Here is a 25,222-nt window from a genome sequence, read left to right as displayed (position 1 = left end):
CAGGATGCCCAGTTACATTAGCATTTCAGATAAACAACAAACCCCTTTTAGTATAAGCATGTCTCATGCAACCCTACCCTGCCCTGACTCAGTAGGTTCCTTCAGACAGGTGTCACTGAGCCTTGGGAAGCAGGGAGCTCCATCTCTGCCCATGCTGTGCCCTCTTGAGGTCCCCTTGGGGGAATACAGTGCATCGCTACCTCCCCTTGCAAAGCTTATCTTTCTCCTATCCCTCTCCGCCCCCAGGTCGTAGCTGGCCCAGGAATTTCTGTGAGAATCTGTAGAACAAAGTTGTTTGGGTGGGAGCCTCCTTTTTCTCATGAAGTATATATACTCTAGCCTCATCTGGGTCACGGTTCTCCAAGTTCTAAAGAAGGTGGGAGTGCTGGGCCACGCCACTCCCCCGCCTTCTGGAACCCCAATTCTGTGATGTCATCACTCTCCTGGAAATGCTCTGGTCTTGATCACACAAGTCGGCCCTGTCTTGAGGCCTGATGCAGCTTCACGCAGAAATGGCAGATGGGCCTGGAAGACTAGGTGACAACTGTGATGAAGACCACTGGGTGGGAAAGGGTAGAGAGCTCTGGTTGTTCTTTCTGCCACCTCCTTCCCCTTCTGGAAGCAGTACCACCTTTGGATGAGCTCTATCCCCCATGGGGTTTTAGTGGAGGCTCCAGTCACGGGCTCGGCCCTCCAGGTGACAGTATATTTTGAATTGAAACTACGTGGAGCAGCTCAGCTTCTCACAGGAAGCCTGCTGGTGTGAGGCAGCCAAAGGCCAAGAGTTTGGAATCCTGTGGATACAGCCCATATGAGAAGATAAGCCTCCTCTCAGAGGAGGAAGCGGATCCAGACAGGCTTCCAGTCCCAGAGCCCGCCTTTTCTGAGATCTAAACACACTCTTGTCCTACTGCAATCCTGCAGTTCCATAAATGTCCCTTCTTGTCTGAGCAAGTTGAAGTGGGGTTTCTGTCACTTGCAACCAAGAGAGACCTGCCTAGTAGAGTCGGTGTGGGCTTAACCTGATGACCTGACATCCTGTCACTTCCTCGTGAAGGCCACTCATCTTAGTATCATTAGTCACCAATGATGGCTGGGAGACATTTCCACCAAATGTAGCAAAAGGAGACAAGAGAAACTTTTGTCACCAGTGGCCACTCTACCTTCTGAGACAGGATGGCAGGGTGTGACAGAAAGAAGTTAGGGAGCGATTTCTAATGGGGCTGTGCTGCCCCTACCCTCTGCCTGTGTACTTCTCCCAGTAGGGCAGCAGCACATTGCATTTGGGGATGTGAAGCCAGAGAAAGCTTGGGGTAGGTAGAGCCCTGGGAGGAGGGCATTCTGGGAGTACCACTTTATGAGCAGCCATTTGTGGCCCAAAAGCTACAGATGGGTCAGATGACCCAAATAAACTCATTTGTACAGAATTAGAGCCCGGGGTTTGGGGTGGGGGAGGCTTCTGTAGCTCAGGACCACATGCTGGAAATTTGGCCAGGAGAGGCTCTCCCTGTAGCTAAAAATTTTGGAGGGGATGATGTGAGCCTCAAAGGGGGACCGGAAGCACCCTGTACCCCCATGTCCCCAAATGTGACAGACACGACCTTGGGTGGATTCCTACCCACTCAAGGAACTGGAAAACCCATGCTGGTGCCCATGAATAAATTTTGAAAGTCACAGCCTGGGGCATAAAGGCAAATAGAGGCCACAGATCATTTGTCTAAATATTTACAAGTTGTAAATGAAACTAACAAGCTGTTAAATTAAGTATGTTCTATCATATTCTGACAAAAATTCCGGTAAAAGGACAAAATTGTTAAGTGTGCGTGAAGCTATGATTTGTATATGTCAAAATTATATGCATAATTAATAAATGATATAACTATTCCATGAAATTTATTTTATCTTTTCAGCAAAATCATGAATCATGTTATTATCAAGATTTAGAAATATACTTAAGGATTCAAAGCAATTATAATCAAAGTATAAAATTTATTTTTTCATAAATAATATAAACGTATATAAAACTTTTTAATTAAATACTTTCCCAGAAAATAGCTTTTTTAAATATTGAAGAGTATTTAATAATTGAAATGGCAAAATGCAAATTAGAAATAATGCATATCAAATTTTTATATCAAAATTATTCACATGCATTCAAACATTTTCACTCTTTAAAAGCTTAACTCAATTGTAAGTTATTTTTAATTTTACATTTTAATTTAAAATTTTTTAAAATTATAAATTTAACTGAAAATTTAATTGAAAACTTAAGGAACTCTAAATAAAAATGTTAAAATTCCGAATTCTAGTATTCAATGTCCATCTAGTTGCCAATGTAAAGAATTAGTATCAAGTTACTGCTAAAGTCTAGACATATGGACAAATATAAGAGTAATGTGTAATGGGTCGTGTGTAATATTCCAAAAATAGTCCCAGCTTCCAGTTACAACTGAGGCAAATACTGTTGCAATTCATGTGTACTGCTAGAACCAGCTACCAAAGCGCTCTACATGATAGCCCATCCATGCAATGATGAATAAATGTATTCATCCATGCAAAAAAAAAAAAAAAAAAACCAGGAACACAAAAACAAGAAGAAATTGTACACTCAGCACTACTAGAAAGTGGTATTTCATTGTGTTTAAATCTATTGCATTCAGCCTATCTGAAAGGAAAGCTCTGACATGGTCATTCATTTGTTTCTCTTACCTAAGTAATTTTCTACTCAGTCTCTCTGTGCTCCCATATAAGGCGTAGCAGGGGCCCCCATTAAGCTTTCATTAAATCTTTAGAAGCAGTTGTATTTTTACCCCATGGATATGGGATAAGATGTGAAGAAGCATCTCCCTGAGACCTGAACACTGTTAGTCCAGAGAGTGGATGTTTCTGCTTGGGTCCTGCTGTGCCAGGTGCTGAATGACAGGCCTCTGTTGTCCTTAATAAATCTAATTATCTTGTATAAGGCGACTCTAAAGTACAGGGCCAGTTAGCGGCTCCTCTTGCCAGTTCTAAAGACAGTACTGGAAAAGTATGCTTCTGGAAATAAATTGCTATAGAAAAAGGAGGAAAATTTGAGGAAATGCCTGCTTTGACTTTGCAATGAATCGTGAGAAACCCACAAAAATTGTATTGCCTGCGGAAATGCAGAATACCAAGAACTAAAATCCAGTGACAGAAAAGAAATGTACACTGAAGGCAGAAGAGCACACTGCACAAGTCCATCAAGGCTGTATGTGCCCATTTCAGAAGGTCCCCGACAGACGTGTGCAAATCAGTGAGACAAAAGATGGAGATGGACAGGAAGATGAGAGACTTACACTGGACAGGACACCAGCGCTGACGAAGGTGAGTGTGCAGATCTGACGGGTATGCTACGTCCCAGGAAGAATAGATAGAAGGACAGTCACCACTTACATACCATATATTAGCGAGGCTGAAATGTTGGCTTTATTATCAGGCTTGTACTTTACCACACGGCATGTATACCTTCTCCAATTCTTTACAAATTGATTATAAACACCGACTAAAACTAATACTTCAAGTTCCCCCAGAGGAGAAATTATACAGGCCCCGAACTCTGGCAACAATGATTAAAAATTCAATTTCTTGTAAATAAAATACACACATACATACTTTCCCACCTATATTGGGTCAAAGGCAAATTAAAATCTGGAAAACCTGTTTCTAAACCATAAACGTGACATTAAAATATCAAGTTTATGAAATCATAAGGTTGATATCCGTTTATGAAAAGGGACTGTGGGTCCGTCAAGGCTGAGAACTCCAGCATCACTTACTCAGACTTAAGGGATAGCTTCTCCCAAATACCCATCTTCAGGTCAACTCGCTGTGCAATTTATCCATAGACCACTAGAGGGCAGCAGCGGCCCACGCACAGAATGTGGGGTTGCAGGACACAACACACAAGAAAGAATTCCTTCCTCTGTGCTCACTAGCGGGGAGGTGGGAGTCAACACGTCCCTTTGCGCAGTAGTATAGTAGAGCTGGGATTTGGGCTGGGCCCGCTGTAGCTCCCGATTCCACCTTCTTGGTTCCTAACACCAACAGAGCTCCCTGCGCTACCACATCTCTTCAAAGGGTGTCCTGTGTGCAATGAGGCAGCAGCCATCTCCAGTCTGTCATCTGCAGGGCTGATGTGAAGTAGCTGGACATGGCACCAAAGGCTTGTGATTCTCAGGGTGCCTGTGGAAGACCTCCCAGATTGGGGGTACTCTGTATTGACCTTTCACCTTGCCTTAAACCCCACAATTTCAGAGCAAGGCAAGGTTCCATCATCAAACATTACAACATCATACACTTCGGCAAACAGGCTAAAGAATGAAGCCCTGGAAAGATCATTTTTATAAGGAAGAGAAGGTTTAATTGGGAGTGGGGGTGATGGTGGAGCACCCATGGACGCTACAATGGAGGCCTCTCAATAAAAATGATTGCTGATAATATTCAGCCCTCCCAGTGCGTGAGGCACGAGGGTAAACAGTGCATGTAGTAACCAGGCAGAGGTCAGCAGGGGACTCACGGCTGAGACCCAGGTGCTGGGCTGTAGCTGTTTCCATCCCTGTTGCCCTAGGTCCTGGAGCTTGGGCAGGATGGGGTCCTATGGGTCCAACTGTGGGGAGGGAGGAGCTGCAGAGGCTGGCCACGGGGCCTGGCTGTGGGGAGTCCCTGCTCCTGCAGCCGCATGGGCATTTTCGCTAAACATGGCATCAGCCCAGGAGAGGCGTCAGGACAAGATAGCAGGTGTGCTTGTTGTGCAGGACGGGTACAGACTTAAGGCCATTAACTGCTGGATGCTGTGAAAAGCATCCTGGAGACGATGTGTCCTGGGCCAGGCTGCCTTTGCCCAGAAGGTTGTGAAGTGGCTGAGGACAACCGCCTGTTTTTCTTTTCTTCAAAAAACAGGATTAAAAATTTTTTTTTACTATAAAATAATATGCAGGTAGACAAGTACACAAATCGTAAATGTACAGCTCAATGATTTTCAGAGAAAATGAACACACCCAAGTGGCCAGCACCCAGATCAAGAAATAGGACATTACCACAACCCCAGAAGGCTCCGAGTGTCCCCTTCTAGTTCCAACCCACTACCCCTGCACCCAACTTCATGCTTTCCCCTCCCTCCCACCATGATTTAAAAATATCTTTCCGGGGGTTTCCATAGTCAATGGAGAATCACTGCTTTTCAAACAATGGTTATCAAACTTGGCTGCATGTCAGAATCAGCTGGGGAACCTCTGCCTTCTGAGGTAGAAGAGGGAAGGGAGACGGCTAAGAGGCCGTGTGGTGCAGAGGAGTCACTTGGGAGCCAGACAGGCCTGCCACTTACTAGCCGTGCGACCCTGACTGAGTTCCTTCACCCCACCAATCTTCATCTGTGAAATGGGACTACTGTCACACACCCTGCAGAGGTAAGGCTGAGAGATAGAGGCTGTAAGCCCAGGCACAGGAAGGGTCGATATGTGGCAGCTACTATTGTCATTTTCATTAAAGGTGAGCAGCCACGGGAAGACTGCAAGCCCTCCTTTGTGCAGATGGGACCCATTTGGGGACAGTGGATAAGGGCTGTGTTGATAAGATGGTCAACAGCTTGTGTTGATGAGAAGCCAGGGTCTTTCTAGGGAGCGTGGGAAAATTCCAGGGGCAGCAGAGACTCCAAGCCAAAGTCAACGAGAGGTGGCTGCCAGCTAGCTCAGCTGCAACAGCATCAGAGACCAGCGGCTGTGGAGGAACTTGGGCAGGCGCAGCTTTCGGAAAACCAACCCTTGTCCTTCAGCAAGAATGGCAACAAGCTGCCTGGCTGCAGGCTGACTGTGAGCTGCTTATGGAGAAAGACACAACCTTTGCTGAGCACCTGCTTCGTGGCAGACTCTGAGCATTCATGCTTGGTTTTGATCCTGTGAGGTGGCCACACTCGCCCCATGTTACACTGGTGGGGTCTGAGGCTTAGAGGCCGCAGGAGCTGCCTAACTCACAGAGCCCTGGTGTCTCCATGAGGCTGGGGCGTGCTTCTCAGTTGGGCTGCAGGGCCAGCAGCCATTAGGGTTTGCCTGACACGAATGACCTGGCGACCCCTTGTTTCATTAGATGCTCATTTCTATACTTTGTCCCAAAACAACTATATGATTTTTAAGCTGATTTTAAAAATCTTTTTTGTACTTATTACAAGATTGTAATGTTTATTGTAGAACACATAGAAAGTGTAGATAATTAAAAAGAAAAAACATCTCAGAGATTTTTGCTCATCACTACAGAGATGAACAGTGTCAATTTTCGGCATCTGTTGTTCATATGCGGGCAGCAGTGTGCATTTGTGAGTGTGCATGTAGACATTTACCAGCAAGGAGTCAAATAGAACACTCTGTTAGGTAAACTGCTTTGCGTCACTTAATATGTAGTGGCCATATTTCTATGTCACTGAGCATTCTCCTACAACAGCGGCTCTGCATTAGACACCCCCGGGAAAGCTTAACAAGTATCAACTCGGATTTAATGGTCAGGATGGGGTTGGACGGCGGGATTTTTAGACTCTCCAGGTGGTTCCAAAGTACGGCCAAGTTTGAGAGCCCCTGCGCTCCAGCAGCGTTTTCCAGTAGTGGCTTTGCCCTGGATTTGCTGAAGGGAGGCCCTGTAATTTGATCCATCTCCTTGTCTTGGGCATTTAATTTCTTAGTTTTTATCATGATAAACCACGAATTAGCAAACTTTTCCGGTAAAGGGCCAGATAATACATGTTTTAGACTTTATGAGCCACAGGGCCCCATCATGACCTATTGCCTGGTCATTTGCAGTGGCCTCCCAGCTGACCTCCACATGATTACAAGAGTGATCATTTTCTTTCTTTTTTAAAAAATATCATTTTACTTCTTATAAAAGCTATACGTGTTCATTGTCAACATTTTGAAAATCCCAAATTGTTATTGTTTTTAATCCAGGGCAATGTAAATACCTCCCTGCTGAAAGTCTCTCATGTCCTGGTTCCAGCCTACTCTGGAGCCTTCTTTGCTGACACTCCCCCTCATTGCCTCCCCTTTCCTTCCTCCCCCCCTTCTGTGACTACAGCCACGTGCTCCTCCTGGCCCTTGAGCCTTAGCAGATGCTGTTCCCTCTACAGATGGCCCTTGGTGCCTGAATTCTCCTCCGCTCTCCCTGCCACTGTTCCCCCAGCACAGCACACACCTGAAAGTGGCTGGGATCACTGTGCCCAGGTCAGTGGGAAAGGGGAGCTGACCCACGAGAATGCTGTTGGGTTCTTCTGCTTGACCCTACAGCAGCCCGGATCCTGCCTCTCCCCTCTCCGCAGCCGCAAATCCCCCTTGGCGTCTGAGCTACGCAGGGAACCACCGACTCCCGGAGCCTTGTCGTGAGGGGTTGGGATCCTGCTGCGTTTCCCTGTTGTGATGACTGGCAGCGAGGTGGTGGACAAATGGCCAACCCAGAAGGATCTTTCTCTTCCTTTTTTTCCCTCCAGGTGGATTCTTTTGACTCAGGAAGCCAGATGCTTTGGAGTTTAATTACATGCTACAGTTGGAAGCTGGAAAGAAAGAACCTTATTATAAATAATAGCTACCAGCATTTAGTGAACACTTACTCTGTGCCAGGCACAGTGGCAGGCCTGTTTCCAGGTATTACCTCATTTAACCTTCCCAACAGCGGGCACCATCATCATCCATGTTCTACAGGGAAGGAAACTGAGGCTGCAGGGAGGTTATAGGGCAGTTCCCAAACTGTGCTGAGTGGTACATAGTGGCAAAAAATATTAATTGGTGTTAGGAAAAAAGAGTTCCATTGTTAAACGCTGCTTCCTGTACCCCCAGGGAAATTCACAATGCACACCAACATAGTAAAGGCCCTGAGAAGGCCTGTAGTAAAGACACCTGTTTAGGTCAGTGTCTCTTCTATTGCAAGCCTCACTGAACTACTGATTCGGAGAGCTCAGTTTGGGAAATGCGGGTATGACCCACACTCCTCATTTACAGAGGGGTTAAGGGAGGTCCGGCAGCGTTTCAGGCACTGACCTTGGGCCCCGTGCCCTCTGCATTCCGCAGGAAACATATAGAGGAGGAAGGCCGACGATGGCCCACCTGGCCCACTACCTGTTTTTGTAAATAAAGTTTTATTGAAGGTTATCTGATTTAGTTCCCTTGCTTTACAGATGAGCAATTAAGGCCCAGAAAGGATGGTTGACTTGTTCAATGTCACACAGACACTTAGGGGCGGAGGCAGAAATAGATCCCAGATCTTTAAAATTCAGGTATTCTCTAAAACACACATCAGACAGGTGGCAGGCGGTGGGGTGTGATACCTGTCTGAGGCCTTTCACCTACTGCTTTGGGTAAAGCCACCTTGGCCTGAACTGCCAGGGGGCCCTCCTCTGCTGTCCGTCTGTCTCTCCTAGGGGCCCAAACAGGGCAATCTGTTTTTATTTAAATTCTGTAACAGATGCAAAAAAATACCTCTGTGAAATGTGACATTGTTTGGACAGGAACCCGGCGGAAGGCAACCTTTGCCCGTTCCAGGAAGAGTTTGCCAAAGGAATAGTGTGAACAGCAACCTAAGGGAGTTGTTGGAAACCACTGCAGAAAATTAATTGTGTTCAAGGGCTCTGGGCCTCCCTGAAGTATGATGCCCTATAATAGTCATCTATTTACATTGTGTGTGTGTGTGTGTACAATTGAATAAGCAAATACAATCATTCTTATGTCATCATTAAAATAGTTCATGCATAGAGTACTGTATTTACCTTGTTTGAAGTGTGAACAACTTAAAATATCTACAGATTTAAACATTTTCGTTCAGTAGGTCCATCCAGCAGGTGCTAGTGACTAGGGAGGATTGCCCTACGAATCTCTCAACATAGGGCAAGGAGGTGCCTTACTGACCAAGGTAAGTCAGGGAGCTAAAGGTTCATCTAGAAACAGCTGTGGGGACAGCAGGGCATAAAGGGTGGCCTCTGGGTGGAGGCTGTTCCTGGGGCAGCCAGACTGCCCAGATGGCCTTTCCAGAACTGGGAGATGCAGACCTGTCACTGAGGTGAAGGGTAAAAATAGTTCTGTGTGGGTGGCAGCTGGGTCCATAGGTGCTGGCTTCCTTGTCTCTAGAGTGGGGAGGCAGCCCAGTGGACAGGCTCCTGAGGCCTCTACAAGGCTGGGGTGGGAGGGGATTCTTTTCCTAATAACGAAGCAGCCCCCACACAAACACGAAGTACTAGAAAGAGCTTGGGCTAGGTTAGAAGGTAACTAAGGGCTTAAATCCTGGCTTTACCAGTTACCAGCTCTGTGACCTCAGGCAAGATTTTAGTCCTATCTGAGCCTCCCTTTTTTCATCTGTCAAATGGGGCTAATGACGTCTGTGTTTAGCTGTGAAGATTAAATCATGACAGCTAACACGTTTCACTCTGCAACCTCACTCTTCCGTCCCTCTCCCTTCTACCAGTTGCTCACCTTCCAGCCCATTTTTCAAGAGTAACTGTGAGGGAAGCCAGCCACCATGTCACAAGGACACTCACGCAGCCCTGTGGAAGGTCTAAATGGCCAGGAACTGAGGCCTTGAGACCACAGCCGTGTCAGAGGGTTCATGTTGGCAGCCCATCTGCTACCCCCACTCAAACCTTCAAATCACTGTGGCCCTGGCCAACACCTTGTGAATTTCCCAGGGGGGATGCAGGGCACACTGTTTAACGATGGAACTCTTTTAGTAAACTTAGCAAATATGTATTAACTCTCAGAGTTTCTGAGGGCCAGGAATCAGGAAGCAGCTTAGCTGGCTGTGGCAATGAATGGCTAATACACTTACCTTTCAGGATTATTATAAGAATTAAGAGTTATTGCACAACGAATAGCAACCAGACTTGCTGGGACCAGTGGCTCCAGAAGGGCAGAAGAGAGAAGCAGAAGGAGGGAGCCCTGGATAGGGAGCACCCCCCCCACACACAACACACACATACACACACACACACACACACACACACACACACACACACACACTTGAACTCTGGGGAGGAAAATGGAGACTGAATACACAAACAGAAAATGGCCAGATCATATATAAAGAGAACTCTGACCTGCAGCAACAGCCCAGGAAGACAGACCACAATTCCTGGAGCAGTCAGCCCAAATGGCCAGCACTTGATCAATAACTGACAGCTTCCCTAATTTTGCCCCTGCTTCCAACATAGGACAACCTGGAGAAAATCAAATGTGCTACCCTAACTAATCACGTGGGACGCCTGGCTCCGCGTTGGCCCACCTCTCGCTTTCACCTGCCAACAGCCTGAATCAAGGCACACCTGAAGCCTTCCCTTTTTCCCCCCATAAAGCTTTCTCACTCCTCTGCCTGCCTTTGAGTGTCTGCCAATCTCATACGATGGTGGCCGACTCCCTTGCTATAGCAAGTTCTGAATAAATAGCCTTTGCATGTTTTCATTTGGGTGCTCTTTGTGTATTTTCACAAGCCCAAGTTTTCTCTCTCCTTTCCTCCTCCCAGGTAATGGCAGCACCTTCCTCCCCCCACCCCCGGGTATCCAGAGAAACCAGCTTATGTTTGATGGAAGAGAGGGGGCAGACCGGAATAATCGTTCCAATTTTAGTGTATGTGCTGCCGAAGCGAGCACAGACCGGAATAATCAAGAGTGCAGTTTTGAAACAGGTCAGATCGGGGCTCAAATTCTGCTTCTGATGTTCAACTATTTGTGAGGTCTTGTGTAGGTCAATTAATCACTCTGAGCCTCTGTTTCCTCGTGTCATGGGGACCATCCAGTGGATGCCAAGGGCTGCTGTAAGACTTGAGTGAGGGTGGATAGTTAACACACTGAGCATATTATTATATGTGCTTCATAAAGGAAAGGCCAAGCTTCAGCTCCCTCACAGCCTCTTGCAGAGACAGATAGGCAGGCCCCTCCCCCCCACTTTTATTCACACTTCTCTTTTCTGTGCAGTAGACAGCCTGACCTCAGCCGAATGGAGTCAAGGGCATAGACTCCAAGTCCAGGGTACATCAAAGGTCAGAGGCTGGTCTCAGGAGAAGGACGGACATAACTGGGCATTTCTCTAAAGAAATCTGCTGGTCAAAAGCAGAGGACGAATGTCTGGGCCAAACACCTGTTGTCCTCCTGTTCTTTCCTGGTTCGGGCGAGGGGTGGTCAGAGGAGATTGTTGCCCAGAAAACTGGGTGCCCTTGTGCTAGCTGCTTTCCCGGACTGAGGAAGGTGGGACAATCTTCCGTGTGTGTGTGTGTGAACGCACATGAACTCATGTCTATGGATGTGTGTCAGTTTCTTCATCTTTAAAATGAAAATATTAATAGCTTCCCAGGACACACACACACACACACACACACACACACACACACGAATCAGTGTTCTGCTAATGGTGACTGGGAGAGGGGTATAGCTTTGAGATGCTCAAGTGCTGAGGACATCTTGAATACCCTCACTCCAATTTGCCAAGCCTTTTCCCCCACTGTCTCTCCGTCTACTGCTACCACTGCAATCCAAGCCTCTAGCCGTGTCTTTTGCTTGGACTATTGCAAAAATTCCCAAAAGCTTTCCTTTCACAACAAAGAATGCAAATTAATGAAGGTGAGAAACCATCCCCAATCCCATAAAGTCAGGCAAAGAGTTTTTAACATAATGCCAATAACCAGGATTGGATGCAATACCTCTTTCCACAGGGAGAGTGTAAACTAGTACATTTGTGGAGAACAATTTGGCAGGATATAATTTCTTGATTCTACGGGGCCATTTTTCAAAATATAAAATAAAAAATTATAGTTTTTGCACAAAGACTTTGTTCCAAGGCTCTTTGTAGTAATATTGTTTCTGATGCAAAAAAACCCCCAAAAAGGGGGGACTAGGGGTGAACAACTCAAATATCCCAAAAGAGAGACTTTGGTTAAATGCACTGTAGGAGTCTGTACTGTGGAAACCTTTCCTTCCCGTTAACACTAGGATGCAGCTGAGTGGTTCTCCAAGCGCATCAGCAAGAGCAGCTAGAACACCACCTGGCCATTTGTTAGAAACACACATTCTGGGCCCCCCCACCCCACCATTGATTCAGAAAGTCTGGGCTGGGCCCCGCAATCTGGGTTTTACGAAATCATCCAGCAATTCAGAATCACTGTTGGGGATGAACATTACTACGAAAAGATACACTGTTAAATGCAAACGGTTACAAAACAGCAGGTACAAAAGAGCATGCATGAACAGGGCATCCCTGTTTTGCGTACATGTATATGGAGAGACACAGAAAAAGGTCGGGAAAGATTTTTGACCTAAGATGATACAGACACGCCCTGGGCAGTGGGATAATGAGGTTCAATATTTTTAATTTTGCTAATTCATACTTTCTAACTATTAGGTTAGTGCAAAGGTGATTGCGGTTTTTGCAATGATTTTTAATCTTTTAAACCGCAATTACTTTGGCACCAACCTAATAGTTTGCAAAAAGGTAAAGGAGAAAAAAAAAACAACCAACAATTTAGATTAAAAAAATCAAATGGGACAGGGTGGAGGTGGGGGGAATGAGAAATACCGGGGAAGGGCAGCGCGGGACCGACAAGGCTGGGTGGGGGGTCACAGCTACTCCTCTGATGTCTAGGATTACTTACTAGGACTTAAATAAAGGGAGGAGAAAAGATTTAGGGCAGACTTAAGGAAGAACGTAACTGTTAAAAGCACCAAATTCCGGCATGGGCGCCGTGGGGAGATTTTTCCAGCTCAGAAACCTCACCCGCGGCTGCTCGGATGAGATTGATTCTCAGGCCCGAGGACTCGGCTGCCGGTACCGCCTGACCCCTCCCAGTTTTGGGGAGTCTGGAGCTCTGGCAGGGCCTGGGGCCGGGGCAGGAGGAGAGCGGGAAGGAGACCCGGCGGGACCGTCGCTAGGGGAGGAGCGGCGGGGCGGTGCAGCCCGGCAGCAGGCGACCGGGACGCGCGCTCCGCTCTCCGGCTTAGTCTCCCGCATCGCCTGTTGCTCGCTCCTCTCCGCGGCCGCTTCCTGCAGGGACAGGGTGTCAAGGAGCGGGCATCTTCGTCTTCTTCCTCTCCCCGCGCACAGGTGGACGCGAGTGTCTCCCAGCGCGTGGACGCCAGTGAGCCTCGCGGTGCGCCCCAGAACGCGCACCAAGACTTCGGGTGCAGAGCGGCTATGAACCGGACCTTCCTGAACCACAGCCGTGTGGAGGCCGCGGGCGGCTTGGGCGGCGGCGGCAGGGAAGCCCTGGGGAACCGCAGCCACCGGCTGGCCACGTGGCTAGGCTGCTGCCCCGGGGACGCGCAGCTGACCACCAGCGACGGTGTCCCCGCCGGTCTGGTGCCCGATGAGCGAAGTCTGTGGTTGTCGCGCGTGGCTCAGATCGCTGTGCTCTGCGTGTCACCGTGGTCTTCCGCCTTTTCTTCCTGCTCATCAAGACAGAGAGTATGATCAACTTTCTGGTGCAGGAGCGCCGGCCCTCCAAGGACGTGGGCGCCGCGATCCTGGGGCCGTACTGAGCGCTCCGCGGCCCGCCCTCGGTGGAAGGACATGGAGATGGGAGACCAGGACCCTCGACCCCCTCCCCGGGCTCTGTGCGAGGGGCAGAGACGTGCCGCGGGCGTCCTGGTCCGGGACACTGCGGGATTCGAGGCGGCGGCGCGGGAAGGGACTTCCACACCTGACTCGTTCCTGTGTGCGCTTCAGCGTCGGGGGTGGGGGCGAGGATGGGGGTTCTTAACCGTTTTCACAAAATAAGTTGGGCAGGATGGGAGAGGTTGTGAGTTACACCTTGGGGCTAAGGTCACTAGCTTGTTAGATTGTGTGTATGTAGGTGCGGTGGTGTGGGGGCTACTCGTTGACGAATCCGAGTCGTCCAGCTTGTTGGCGACTTGATTTTGCATTTGAAAAGAAATCTTGTAATAAAACCGCAGCTGTTGGGCTTCCGGCAGTTCCCTGTGGGGTGTGTATTCAGATGTGTTGGTGGGAGCGCGTGAGTGGGCGGTGGGTACCCAGGCGGCAATCACTTTAAGCTGGTCACTGGACGCCTGGCCACAGGACTGGGAGCCCTCGGGGACTCCTGAGGTTCCTCCCCGAAAAAGAGAAAAGGAACCGTTTTCTACACGGCCAGCCAGCCAGCCACGGAGGCGCAGGTCCTGCAGGATCGCTGCACAGCTGGTGAGATTAATTAAATCACTGGGAAATTTGAATCTATTCCGTGAGATGGGGGAGCGTGGGGAGGAATCAATGCCTTGAGTCCAAAGGGGGAAAACAGCAAAATTAATACATCAGGACAGTGAACAAATAAAATTTAATTTGGAGGGAACTAGATCTAGTTAAAAATTATAGGGCCCAAAACTCCATTTTAGGGCTCGTTTTGAACGCACCCTTGTAGAGGGTAGGTGAGTAGATTCTGAAGTGCCCTTGGCTGGGGAAAAGTGGGACGCTAACCTTGGGAGAGGGTTTTGTGATGCCAGGATCCAGGACATTTAAAATGGTGAAAATGGAAAAAAAAAAAAAAAAAGAAAAAGAAAAAATGGTGAAAATGGCCTCCAAATGCTGCTGTGTTCAGGAATATGGAAACTCCCATTATAAGATGCCCCCTGCTGCCCAGAACCCTGGCACCTCTTGTAGGTGCAGAATTTCCGTAAAGCGGTGTTAAGCAGTAAGAACCTTGGTGCTCTGTGGCCAAGGGGGAGAGGGGGCTCTGCTGTCTGCAAGTGTCTGGCCTGGCGGGTGGGGGGACAGGACGAGAGAAAGCTGGGCGTTGGATAGCCTGTGTACATGTATCCCCCTTAGCCCTAGTGCCAACCCCACTCTGGCACCCTGGTGCTTGGAAGGTTTTGGTGGCAGAGTTCTAATGGATTTCTCCCTCTCCTCTCTTGTGCCATGGGTGGAAGTGACGGTGAATGACAAGAAAGAAAGCTGAGCCTCACCTGACTTTGTTAAGAGAAGGGAAGGGAACACCACCGTCTCATGTCTTCAGCAGTAGTTACATAGGCGGAAGGGGGCCAGTATCTCAGCGAAAGCATAGATGGTCACTGCCTGTCAAGGATCCAGGATCTTCCTGGCTCTTGAGTCCTCCTGTGTAGTCAGAATCATCATCATCAGGATGTGTCCCCTCCCCCCAACCCCCCGCCTCAGCCTCAGACCAGGGGAGAGTTCTTACAGTTAGGACAGGCCACTAAAGGCCTGCGGCCAGAGACTACTTGTAAAGGGTCCATGGAGCAAAATTCCCATTGTGGAGACTGTTCTATTGGAAGTTTGGTGTGACTTGCACGTGGCCCAGCCTGATCCGGAGAGAGCAGCCTTTAACGATTTGGGCAACCTGGGTATCTGGTTTCGTGTACCACAGGTGTCTGGAGCCTGGGCTGACCCAGTAGCCTGAAGAATGCAGCTCAGACAAACTCCAAATCACCAGAAAATGGGAGTTTCCTGAGGAACAGAGACTTAGCCACTGTTTTCCGGCTGACCAATTTAGAATGAACACTCTGAGAGGTATCTTCTAGTAAAATGGAACTGCTGCTAATTGTGACTGGGGCAAGAGGAGGAGATTCGAAAGTTAAGTTTCCTGAATTGGCTGAAAGAGGAACGCCTGAGTGGGGAAGCTTTACAGGATTTTCTCACTGTAAAAAAGAAAAAAGACAACGAAGACATGTCTGTCCTAACACGTGTGTTTGTGCCCTCCATCCCATGACTGGTACGCCCATGTGTACAAGTGTGCACACCTGGGCACACTCAGGGGCACTCGGGCATGAGTGTGCGTTCGTGCATGCAGATACAGGCCAAGACAGGCTCAAGCCTCAAGGAGGAAATCAGCAAGTGTGAGTGGGGTCCTGTGAAGGGGTGGAGGGTGAGATCACACCTGTAGCCCACCTTAGTTGTCCCCCAGCCCTGATGTCCTGCAGGGCATTTACTGATCTGTCTTACATGAAGCACCGGGGCAGGAGTGAGAACGCAGAGTTACATAAGAGCCGATGAGCCACACTGCTCCAGGGCAGAGGCCAAACTGGATCAGAATCCTAAGCCCGGGGCATAGGGTGGAGGAAGAAGGGGCCTGGTTCTCCAAAGCCCACCCCCCATCCTTAGGCTCGGAGCTCTTCCAACAAGGCCTGCCCAGGAAGCAGGGGCCAAATCTCAGAAGGTACTACATGCACAAGAGAAGTCCTGGACCCTGGTCATTGAAATCCTAGCTGCTCTGCTTCCTAGCTCTGTGACTCTGGGGAAGTCATTCAACCTCTCTGTGCCTCAGTTTCTTCATGTATAAAATGGACGCAATAGAACCCATAGCTCCCACGAGATGATGTGTGTAAAGTGGCCAACACAATTTCTGACATGTAATAGGCACTCGATAAAAATAATTATTATGATTATTGTTATTTTTGTTGATTGTATAAATGCTTTCCCAGCTAAATATACTTGTTTCTCTGAAATGGGATCCCTGGACAGGAAAATAGTAATTCATATTTGCAAAGCATTTTGTAGTTTTCATGCACGTTCATGAGTAGAACAAAAATAATGTCTTGCATGTGTAATGTGCCAAGCACTGAGCTCTCACCCTCGAGAGGAAGGTTTCATTACTACTCCCATTTACAGATGAGGAAACTGAGGCTCAAAGAGATTGCCTGAGGCCACACAGCTAGAAAGGGGACTTTGATTCAAGCTCTGGCTGTACCACTGAGAAGTTATTGAGACCAGGTATCTGAAGGCCCTGAAAAAATATGAGGAAATGGGCTACCACCCCTCACATCACCAGCTCTCTACTGACTTGCCATGTGAATTTGGACAAGTCACTTCTCTCGGTTCCCAGGTTTCCTCCCATGAAAAATGAGGGGGTACAACTAGATGGTGTCTGAGATCATTCCAATTCTTTTCTTTCCCATTACATTCTATGCCTGCTGGCCAGGAGCCTCCTCCCCAGTAATGGGCCAGCTGCGCTGTCCGTGGTGCTGAACACCGGCTGCTGAATTCCTGGGCCATGGCCTGTTCTCAACCCATCCTGCTGTTCTCAGCATTCCTGGCTTCAAAGTGACCACCGTCAGAGTCTAGGGACCGCTTTGCAGCTAAAAAGGAGACTCCAGAGGGTCTTGGAGGTCAGAGAACACTGGAGAATACATTTGGAGATGTGGTCCTAGCCGGACTCTGACACTTGCTCTCAGCGGGTGTTTGATGAAGCCACACCTCCTCTGTGGACCTTGTTTCATTATGAAACTAAGATGGGGACCAAGATGATCCCTAACACCTGATGGGCCCAAGAGTCCCGGAAGCTTGGCTGAGCTACGGGGGAGAGGGGAGCCCATAAAGATTCAGTCATTCCCCACCTGGCCCAAAGCTCAGGCTTCTCTAGTGGGTAGGGACCAAAGCACAATCCCTTGTGAGAGAGAAACATGTGTTCTTTCGCCTGGAAGAAAAGACAGGCAGTGAGCAGATGTAGCATTTACATTTTCTCAAATGACAACTGCACACAGAGGACGATTAGTGCTTGTTAGGAAATGTGTAAAATCTATAATAAAATCCTCAACTCATATCCCTCTGCCTATTTGTCTGATTATCTTTTTAGAATCACCGCACTTCTCAGGAGCTCAGAATGAAAAGACAATGAGGGGAAGCGTGAAAGGAGCTCGCGCTGGGAGGGACACAGACATCATGACTGGCTCTGAAACGTCTTGTGTCTGTCACCCTTCAGCGGCACCACTTGCCACATAATGGGATGGTTGGGAGAGCGGAGTCCATAATTAAGAAGGGTCCCTGATTTAAGCCCTACTTCTGCTCCTTATTACCTGTAAGACATTCTTTCCAAGCCTTGGTTTCTTCATTTGCAAAATGGAGGTTAATGACACATACCTCCAAGTATTGTTGGAAGGCTTAAATAACATAATTTACAATAATTATTAGCAAGCATAGTGTCTGGCACACACGAAAAATGATGGTTTTGGCGATCTCTAGCTGGACAACAAACTACCCCCAAAACTTTATGATTTAAATAACCATTTTGTTATCGCTCATGAATCTGTGGGTTGACTGGGCAGCTGTGGATCAACTGGGCAGTTTTGCTGCACACGCTGTTGACAGGAGCTGCACCCACCTGGGGGCTGACTGGCTAGAGTGGCCACGTTGGGCAACTTGGCAGAGACAGCTGGAAGGCTGGCCTCCACTGGGATGGCTGGCCTCTCTCCTCTCCTACTCCTTCTCCACGTGGCCTCCACAGCGGGATAACTTTATGTAGTACATGTCATCTTTCTTCCCCAAAATGCAACGGCAGAAGTTTCCAGGTCTTTATAAAGCTCAAGCTCACAACTAGCATATTTTCTCTTTTGTCTGTTTATGAAAATGAGGCACAGGTCCAGTCCCCATTCACGTGGGAGGAGGCACTACGTAAGGGCATGAATACTGGGAGGCACGGTTGACTTGGGGTGTCTTTGAAAATCAACTACTACATTGATCAATACATTTTGTTACTGGAATTCCAAACATGCTCTACTCCCTTACCCCATTTTTAGAAATATCATCTTTTGTTAGGTTGGCACAGTTATTGAACAAATATTTCTTGACTACGTAGAGTAATTTAGAGTCATGTGGTCACCACCCTAACCAGAGTCCCCTAGGACAGGTTTCATGTTTCTGTTTCTTCCCATGTCACCTATCAGGCCTAGGACAGGGCTCTGCGTACAGCAGGTATTAACTTAAGGCTGCACATTTTGTTGGGTATTAATATGTCTATATCAGCTTTATTTGGGTTAATATTTTCTTATCTTTTCTTCAACCCTTTCCTTGCAAGTTTTGAGTGTCATTATATTTTAGGTACATAAAATATGGCTGGATTTTTTTAATATAATTTTTACTGTTTCAGCTGTTTCACCTGCTTTCATTTATTGAGATCATTAATATATTTGGACTTATTTCTACCACTTTATTGAATGTTTTGTTTTTACCACTCTTTTTGTTTGCTTCTTTTTTCCTTCTTTTGTGCCTTCTACTGGTTTGGGAGATAGGCATTTTACTTCTGTTCTGCAAATGGTTACCCTTTTATTTTTAACTGCATTCTTCATGACAAAGTCTGCAATTAATAAATATCTCTACCTTCATCCTACAGAAAACAAGGATTTCAGAATTCTGATTATCTCTTCTATCTAACAGATTACTCTGTTGTCCAGCATTTTATGCCTATCTTGTTTTTTTTAAAGCTATCCTCAAAGTAGTCATTATAAATATGTATTTTAATGAAATTTACATACAGTAAAGTTCACTTTTCTTGGTGTACACTACCACAAATTATGACAAATGCTTATCTAGTCAAACCTTCCCTGCTTCCCTTAACCCCTGACAACCACTGATTTGTGCTCTGTCCCTATGCTTCTTCTTTTCCAGAATGTCAAAGAAGTGAAATCCTGTGCTCTGTTGCCTCTCAAAATGGCCACTCACACTTAGCTTCATGCGTCCGTGTTGCTGTGAGCGTCAGGAGTTCATTCCTCTTTATTACTGAGTTGTATTCCATTGTGTGGATGAATCACAGGGTTCTTTTACATTGAAGTTTTAGTTTTATCTATCACCGGTTGAAGGACATTTGGGTTGCATCAGGTTTTGCTGATTATGAATAAAGCCACCATACATATTCACTTGCAGTTTTTGTGTGTATGTGTGAACAAAAGTTTTCATTTATCTTGGGGAAATACCCGGGAACAGGATTGTTGGGTCATATAGACACGTCGACTTAACTCTACAAGAAACTGCCAAACTATTTTCCACAGTGGCGGTCCATTTGGGATTCCCATCGGCGCTGCAGGAGTGTTCTGGTGGCTCCACACCCTCAGCAGCACTTGGTATTGCCCATAGTTTTACATTTTGTTTGTATTTGTGCCTCTCTAGCACGTGCACAGCAGGATCTCATTGTGGGCTAAATTTGTATTTTCTCATGAATGATGGTGCTCAGCATCTTTTCTATGCTTGTTTTCCATCTGTGTCTCTTTTCTTGAAGTGTCTTTTGCTCATTTTTGAAGTTGGGTTGTTTGTTTGCTTATTATTGAGTTTTCAGAGCTCACTATGTATTTGGGATACTAGTCCTTTGGCTGATATGTGATTTGAGAATATTTTCTACCGATCTGTGACCTGTCTTTTCATTGTCTCAATGTCTCTCACCAAGTTCCACACCTTCCCCACCATTGCCTTTCCCCTCCTGCTACTGTGTCCCCGGTACCCAGCTAGTGCCTGCACAGTACGTGCACCACAAAGTGCCTGTTGAGTTAATGAAGAAATGAGTGAATGGGGGACCCTGCTGGTCACTGAGGAGCTGCCTCGCTGCTCTGTGTATTGCATCTGTCAGGACCACTGGCTCCTTGCTCTGGGTCTCTCTTCTCCATGTGGCTTTCTGATCTCCATTTTGCCATCGCTGGTCTCCCAACTCCAAGAAAGAAGTCCTCAGAAGAGTGAGCATGAGTAAATCAGTAACTGAAAAGGCGGCCTCCATCCTTCCATTTCAAGTTTAGGAAGTGACACGCTACGTGCCCATGATTGAGTTTGGTCAGTCCTGACAGACTGGCTGCTCTGCAGTGTCCTGGACCAGGTGGGATTTTGGACCCTACTGAAGCTTGGACCATGGCGGTCACTCCAGAGTGTACCCCGATATCCTGTCCGAGGGCCCAGCAAACATTCCTCAGATGGCCTCTCTCTGGCATCTGTCTCTCCCCTGCTCAATCCAGAACAGAAATGAGGGAAGTCAGCCAGCTCCAGGGATGGGAAGAATGGCGTCTGAGGACCTCCCGGGACGGTAGGCTTTTCCATGGTTAGGGAGACAGAAAGGGAAAGGGAAACTTTAGGGTGGAGCGTGGGATTGCAAAGGAGAGATCCTGGAATTGGTAAGTGCTCAAGAAACGCTCTAGCTTAATCCCTTCTCACCATAATTCAGTGTAAGGGATTGCTATCCACGGGGGTTGGTAGGAAAGTTTTACTTCCAAATGGAGGTGACAACAGCAGAGCCATTTTTGTTGCTTTAGCAAGAGTGTGAAATTGTTTCTTTTCTTAGTTCCCAAAACAAAGATGAAAAAAACCTCTCCTTTCTCCAGAGTTTCTAATGCAGCCTGAGTTGCATGATCTGAAAAATAGTCAGTGGCTCCTAAGCTCTACCAGAGAAAGAGAAATACACTTAGAAGTGGGGGTGGGAATGGATTTAGGTTTTTCCAAAAGGCAAGCAGAATACTTTTCCTTTGAGCCAAACCTCTTCTTAAAAAATTAAAAACTGGAGGTCACACACTTGGGTGCTTGCCACGAGCTCACTCTATCAGTCCGTCTGTCCATCTGCCTCCTAGTAGGAGGCAGGTGATGTTTCTGCTGCTAAGCCACCCCCTACCCCACCGTCACACCATCTCCCTCGTACCTCTGTGGCCACATTCTCGGCCCCCCCTTGCACTCCCGACACTGACTCACTCATCCGAGGAAACATCTCTGCCTGGAGGAAGGCCTTGGGCACTGCTAATTCTGTCAGGTTGTCCTGCATGGGCACACACAGGCCTCTGGCCATTGCATTGCATTTTACTTCGGTTAAAGCATTTCCTAGCTCACACTACTCACTGAACCTTGTAATAATAGTTCAGGGTAGGTTGTACATCTCACTGTTGGGGAAACTGAGGTGTCATTCAGCAAGTCTGGGGGTCAGAGTAGGCTACAGCTCATTTTTTCCAATCTATGTCATGTGTGAGATTTGTATGGATTGGACTCAGTCTTCAGCAGACTCAAACTCCCCCACAACCTCTGAATTCCCAGGAAGTTGGGTCCATCCCTCATCTTCTCCCAAGACCTCTGGAGGCAGGGAATGTGCTTGTCTACCAGAGATGGGTCATGGGAGGGGTGATGCCCTGGTGGCCCAGCCCTCATTCCTGAGCGAGCACATCCTCCTGGAGTGTTCCGCAGCCAGGCATCAGAGTAGCTCATCTTCAAGGTTCCTTTCAGCAACTGCTTCCAATGGCTCTTGGATTAGACAGGCTCTGAGACGCCTTGGCTCCTGCCGTCAGCACTTCCTTCAGTTTAGGAACAAAAGGAAGCCAAACTCTGAGTCCCCACGCACGTCTTCCACCCCCAGAGTCTTCTTTGCTAGCGCCTGCTGTTGCGACTGTCTGGAGTGGATTTTTGGGTAATTGTTGCCATGGAGACCCTGTCCTGGGTTGCTGTGCAAATGTGTCCCATCTTTCTCCTTATTTGGTGTGTGATATGGACTCTTGAAAAGTGGTGCTGTTGAAGGCTCTTGAGCTCTCCCCCTTGCCCTCCAGGTTGGTTTACTTGAGCCAAAGCTTCTCGGCAGCCTGCTCCTTATTCCTGTCTTTTCTGAGGGCCCCTGGCTAGTCAGTGCCAATGGAAGCAAAGTCCTGGACATCTGGACAAGGAGAGCTGCTCTCCATGGGTTGAATCGGGTGGCCCAGATCCAATGACATTTGACAGCAACTGATCCCCAAAGCCACAGTCCAGACTCCTAGACCCATCGGCCCCTCGATGGGGCACAGAGCCAGAGCTCCCAGCACCTGCCTCCAAGAGACGAAGCCCATCTTAAAGCTGAGGAGTTGTTCACTCAGACCCCGAAGCCCACCGCACTTCCGTAACCATCACTGTGCACACCCATCCTTGCTGCAGAATCCTGGCTTAACGCCCTGCCTCCATTTCCCCGAGTGCCCATCCTCCCACAGGCAGAGGACTGGATCATTAGCACCATTTTTATCATGACTCTTTGCTATCCAAGATCTGGCCTCGTCTCACCCCTGCTTTTTCTGCCAAATCCAGACTCGACTTGCTTTCAAGGGCTTCCATCAGTTCGCTCCTCTCCCCTAAACAAACTGGCCCTCGTGTGCTCTCCGCCTCATGTCTCCTCAGCTTTGCTCTCTGCTCCCTGTAGCTGCAAGTCAGCTCTCCCAGGGCAGCCTCCCTCGCCCACCTCACTCACAAGGCCTTTACTCAGGCCACCTGTCCTTCCTGAAAGGTTTTATCTGACATTTTTGGGGATCCACCAGCTTCATCCAGGCCCAATATTGCCATCCTTCCTCTCCAACTGTTCCTTGTGCAGCTGTTGTTTAAAAGGCTTTAGCATTAGGATGGGGGCGGGGCGAGGGGACCCAAAGAGAAAGTAGAGTGTTGACTAGAGAAGGATGGTGGTGTCCTGTCCTGCTGGCCCTGTCAGCTACACAGAGGGCTCCAGGCTGCCATCCAACAGGAGCCACGAGACAGTCAACACATGCCACCCCCTGGGTGTCTACTCAGACTTGACAAACTTCCCACTAAAGGATTCATCATTACACAACATTCAAGGAACAAGGGAAATAAGAAAGACTGAGAGGCAGAATTCTGGCCTTATGTGGGGAGAAAATTTCCATTTACATAGCTCCCCGCAGGGAACAGGATGTGAGTTAGCACGTTGCAAGTGTTGTTGAATAACAGATTCTCACCAATTTTCCCTCAAGGTTATGATGGACCCTCCTGCTAACTGCTCACTTTTCCCTCTCTTTCCTCCCCCATCCCCTCTATTCTCTATCTTTACATGGGTTGTAGTTCAGACTATATTTTCTTGTGTTGTCAATGAGGCTGGGAGAAAAGCTCTTTAGTCAGTGGGGTGGGAGGGATGTGACAGACACAGCTATGCTCAAATGATAAATCTAACCAAGTACAACTGGACCAAAGTGTTAACGAAAGTAATCACAGGTTTAGGAAGGACGATGGAGCTAAGGCCCGGTTTGAAAGGCTTCTTGGCCGAGGTGAGAGCTGAAGGAATGGTTTGGTAAAGAGGAGAAGGGATTCCAAGCCATGCACTACCTCAGAGGTGAGCTTGACTTAGACGTCCATAGACAATTGGTAAGTTTTTTCCTTCATGAGTCTTGTTCAGATATCAAGTCCTTTCAAGCTCTTATTTGACTCAAGATTTTTTTTTGGGGGGGGGCTCCAAGTTTATTTGGATTGATATTTATCGCATGCCAGCTTTGCATCCACTATCTTATAATGTAGCTTGAAAGGAGAGAAAGACAAAGACATGGTATTGGTCTTGTGGCGCGTCTCCTTTAGGGCTCTTTCACTGAAAGAGACAGAAACCCAACGTAAACCTGCTTAAGTAGAAAAGGGATTTACTGGCTCCCCCATTGGGAAGTTCTGAGGCTTCAGGCATGGCTCAGTCCAGGGGCTTACCTGATATTGTCCTCTCTCTCTCTGCTTCTCTTTCCTCATGGAGGGCTTCATTCTCAAGCAGCCTCTCCACATGGCTGGAATGAAAGCCTCCAGGATAACCTGCCTGTATCTCACAGAGACAGTGATCAGTTAAGATTAGTGCCAAAGGCCGCCATGCCAGCTGTTTCTTTCTTTAGAAACCCATTCCCAGAAGTTCCTCCCGGCAGATTCTCCCCACCTCTTATTGACTAGATCTGAAAGAAAGTCTGGAGAGGCAAGTATTTTCAGCTGGGCTTCCTGCTAACCCTACAAAATTAGGGTTTTGTTCGTGAGAATCAAGGAAAGAACAGACATTGATCAGGGAGCCAGAGTGACCATGGGAATACCAGGGAAGATTCTGATTGGCTCTGCGTGGTCACGTGGTCAACCTGGACCCAATCACTATGGCCTACTGATCGGTCTTTGATTGGCCAGGCCGGCTTCGGGTGCTTTCGACCACTCCCCCCCCACCCCCACCCCTCATTGGAGGACACAGCCACAGCTGAATTCCACGGAAGGGATTTTCTGAAAGGAAGGAGCCGTTGTGTTACCAGAAGGGGATGAGGGCTTGGACTTCAGAGAGGGCACGCTGGGCAGAGAAACAACATATAGCTCCTACAAGAATTTTCCAATACAGCAAGAAAATATACCAGAAAATAGTTTCAGGAACCTCCCTCTCCCTGATACAATATGTACAAAGTTATGTTGCAGGAACCAAATATAGCCACGCTGAGAGGATGCAGAGGGAAATGGCTTAAAGGGAAGACTTCCTGGTGGGACTGCACTTGGAGCTGGGCTGTGAAGGAGGTGACGTTTAGAGAGCAAAAGCCCAGAAGGAAAAATACCTTGCAGAGGCCAGGAACGGAGCTGGCTGGGACAGTGAGGGAAGGGGGCTGGACGGCCAGCCCTGAGTGTTCTCCCGCCCTGCAGCCTTGGAGGCTGGGTTTCCTCCCTGAGGCGACCTGGGCCCCAGAAAACTGAAGACTTCCGTTTCCCTCTGGGTCACCAGCTGGCTTTGCAGAAGCTTTGATTAGCACTGTCTTGACCGGGGAGGTTGGGCAAAGGGG

General features: G+C 47.9%; 1 protein-coding gene and 1 pseudogene across 2 annotated transcripts in view; both read left to right on the top strand.

Moving 5' to 3' along the window:
- GOSR2 (golgi SNAP receptor complex member 2) overlaps nucleotides 1-25,222 on the top strand; it is a 149,807-nt gene that overhangs the window by 72,671 nt on the left and 51,914 nt on the right. The window lies entirely within an intron of this gene.
- LOC117013324 (reprimo-like protein) lies at nucleotides 12,807-13,799 on the top strand (annotated as a pseudogene).

The sequence above is a fragment of the Rhinolophus ferrumequinum genome, chromosome 21 (assembly GCF_004115265.2).
Source record: "Rhinolophus ferrumequinum isolate MPI-CBG mRhiFer1 chromosome 21, mRhiFer1_v1.p, whole genome shotgun sequence".
Lineage (NCBI taxonomy): Eukaryota > Metazoa > Chordata > Mammalia > Chiroptera > Rhinolophidae > Rhinolophus > Rhinolophus ferrumequinum.
This window is presented reverse-complemented; position numbering and strand designations above follow the sequence as displayed.